This window comes from Sipha flava, unplaced genomic scaffold, assembly GCF_003268045.1.
Source record: "Sipha flava isolate LNK unplaced genomic scaffold, YSA_version1 0_pilon_pilon, whole genome shotgun sequence".
NCBI lineage: Eukaryota > Metazoa > Arthropoda > Insecta > Hemiptera > Aphididae > Sipha > Sipha flava.
Genome location: NW_020271713.1, coordinates 6,398,754 through 6,402,171, shown reverse-complemented (window position 1 = coordinate 6,402,171; position 3,418 = coordinate 6,398,754). Strand labels below are relative to the sequence as shown.

The 3,418-nt window shown below is 30.6% G+C and overlaps 1 pseudogene; it reads left to right on the top strand.

Moving 5' to 3' along the window:
• Positions 1–1,822: 1,822 nt before the first annotated feature.
• On the top strand, positions 1,823–2,309 carry LOC112694481 (annotated as a pseudogene).
• Positions 2,310–3,418: the final 1,109 nt, after the last annotated feature.

Here is a 3,418-nt window from a genome sequence, read left to right as displayed (position 1 = left end):
TTTTTGTATTCGAGTATCCATCGAATAATGACGTTTAATATGCACATAACATAAACACTAAGTACATTATTTTAATAAAAAAAAAAATTCGGTAAAAACATTGTTTTGTGATATTCATTTATATGGATTTTATATATTTATTTCCACTGATTATGTGCAGACCGTGTGTAACACTATACGACATATTCAAAATATTTGTGTTAAGTGTTTTTTTTTTTTTTTTTTTTTTTTTTAATGAGGGAATGGTAAACGTTAAGGGCATTTTTTTAAAACAGTTAAATATCATATTATGTAATAGCTAAACAACGGTAGTTCGAAATACTCTGTTCGCTCAATAACCAACTATTTTGAGTTGATTAATAATAATTAATATTTTGAAACTCACTGGACGGAAACGTCAAGCCACTACGTAACGCCGTCCGACCGATTCCAATCAGTTTCATCGTTCGATTTCTTGCGTACGACTATTACTCCATACAAGTTGTACAACTAATATATTTCCAAACTATTAAACGCACATTAATAGCTAACCTCAAAATAAGTTTGATTTGTACAAAATACAACATGATATTGAAACGGTAAATGTACTGTCAATTAGACAAAAATATAAAATATAATAATATAAAAAACATCCCTTTAAGATAAATATAAATATAAATTACAGAGAATTGTTCTTATAATTAGTAAAATAATCAAATATTTTATTAAAAAAAAATCCATTCTAGTAAATTGTGTAAAAAACTAACTGATAATATTTTTAAGTGTTTTGAAATAAAGAAAATTTAGTTTGTTAGTATTTGTGGTACAGAATTTGTTACTGCAGTTGAGTATTAAAAGTAAAACATTTCGAATAAAATTTATCGTATTTTTATGACCCTGATAATTGATGTAAATAACACGATTTGTCAATTTATTTTTTATATTCAAAGTTCATAAGATGATTTTTATGAGAACAGAAAAATAATAAGTTTATAATTTAACGACTCCAAACCAGTGTTTTTCCTTTCTTGAAATCTGAATGATAAACAACTTAATTAGTTTCCACAACGTATACGACAAAGAGCTAGTTATTTATATGTAAATATATACGAGTACGTCTATGTTTTTTCATCGATATGTTTTATGACTATTGTTTGATAATGTTTTCTGGACGAACGTGGTCGAGTGTTGAATACTACTATAAAATATTGAGTTCGATACTTAAAGCTCGTCGATAAAAAATAAAAATAGTCGAGTAGGTTTGACATTTTATACGAATTACCGTGATTTTTCAACCCTTTTCGGCTTAAATGTTACGTGAGAATATAGCAACTTTATTGATTTAATAATAATGTGGACCGTTCCTATAAATTTGAGTATTACGCAAATTAAGTAAGAAAAACTGTTTCTTTAACAGTGGCTTTTAATTGATTTCCGTTTTTGCATAATCCGTTATTATTGTTATTATTTATGAAACTTAAAACACTCTTCCTCAAATTACATCATTTCTTTAAACGAGACGTTGTAGACTTGATAATACTTACACATCATCATTATATGAATTCCCTGTATCGTGAATCTTTTCTTCCTTTTCCTTTAATCCTATTAAACTCATTTTAATTCCGCCGTCATCACTCAGAGTCTTGGTTTATATTATTCTTCATGCATAATATTATAATAACTGAAAATATCTGTTATACGTATATTAAGCATTGGTAAAAAAGGTATACACGAATTGCGCCCCACTATATATTTGTTAGATAGTAAAGTTTTATTTCATTTCAGAGGTTCTCCGTGTTGTTTCGTGTATCTACGTGAGCTGTTATAACTGTTTAGATTTAAGATGGAAGTGATAAATATTATTAGTGAAAAACAAAAACATTTGAAAATAATTGACAAGTATAAGTTCTGTTTTTATAAATGTTTGGTTAATAATATTCAACGTTGGAAATGTACCGTTAAAACGTGTACAGCGTATTTAAAAATTAACGAAAATGATGATATTTTACTTAACGTGAATGATACTGACCACAACCACGATGCACTATCTGAAGCAGTTATAAATCGACAAATCATGAGTAATTCTCTTAAGCGAAAAGGTACACAAGAGTTATATGAAACACCAGCTAAACTAATGCATCGATATTTAAAAGAAAGTGTTAAAATTACATTAACAATTACAGATATTCGCTGTATAAAAAATAATTTATATCGGGTTCGAAATGAACAACTACCAAAATTGCCAACGAATATTTTACTGTCCATTCAGTATTTTAAATGCTATTGACTGTTTTACAAACGAAAATGAACCTTTTTTTGTTTTTGAATGATTTTATTAATGGTAAAGTAATGTTTACTCGTAAATCAAATTTAGAATTTTTAATTATAATTAAAACAGTGTATGTTACATACAGTGTATCAATTAACATTATTACTAATATTTATTTATTTTTGTTAGTTGCTTAAGAATCCTTAAATAAAATACATGAATTTTTTGGGACGTAACTCGTGTGCTTCCTAATGTCGAACGCTGTTTGCCGTAAACGAATTCGATCGCACATCCTACATATTATTATTATTATTATTATTATTATCATTCTATTACTATTATAGATAAAAATAAGTTATTTATAAACACATTATATAAATTAATGTTCTCTTTCTATATACCTTCGTAACGTGTCATTTATAAGTCATTTATGACTTTTGAAAACATTTTTTCTTCTGGTGGAGGTTCTGGAATTGGGACCCATCGCCCCCTGAAAATATGCCACTGGGTACACCGATCGAGTTAGATTCACTCGAGGAGCGTTGGTCAAACACGCGTTCAGGGGTGGAAAGTCAACGCAGCAGTAACGCAAGTACATTGTCTTCGTGCACTAGAACATGTCATAACGTTTTATGGATTTGCATCGATGAGTTCGATTGCAACGCAGGTTCTAGGCGATAGATCTCTACGATACACGATTTTCATTTACATACTTGTTTCCCAATACTTTTTTTCGTATACGAAAACGGGTAACATAGATTTCAAGCAAATTGTAGGGTAACGTACACACTTGTGGTAAATCGGTTTTTTTGAAACAGGATGAACACAATATTTTCCATTTCTCTGGTGACAACGCTGCGGCCCATCGCTATACAATACCCATAAGCATGGAGCAAGTCCATATCTTCGATGGAACACAAAACTCGACTGAAACTCGGTGTACAATGACTAGAAGAAACGCTCTTCGCGTGAATCGGGCCTGAACCAATGTCCGCCGCAAAAAATGTTCGTTCGCGTGCGACGTTACGGTATTATTATTGTACGGCACGTGCGGTGATGGGTAATATTGAAACGAGGCTCGGGCGTATAAGGTCAGACCGCGGTGGGGTGTAGCAACGGTGAGTGATGCGACAACGATACGATTTGGCATTTTAACGGTCCGATAGTATT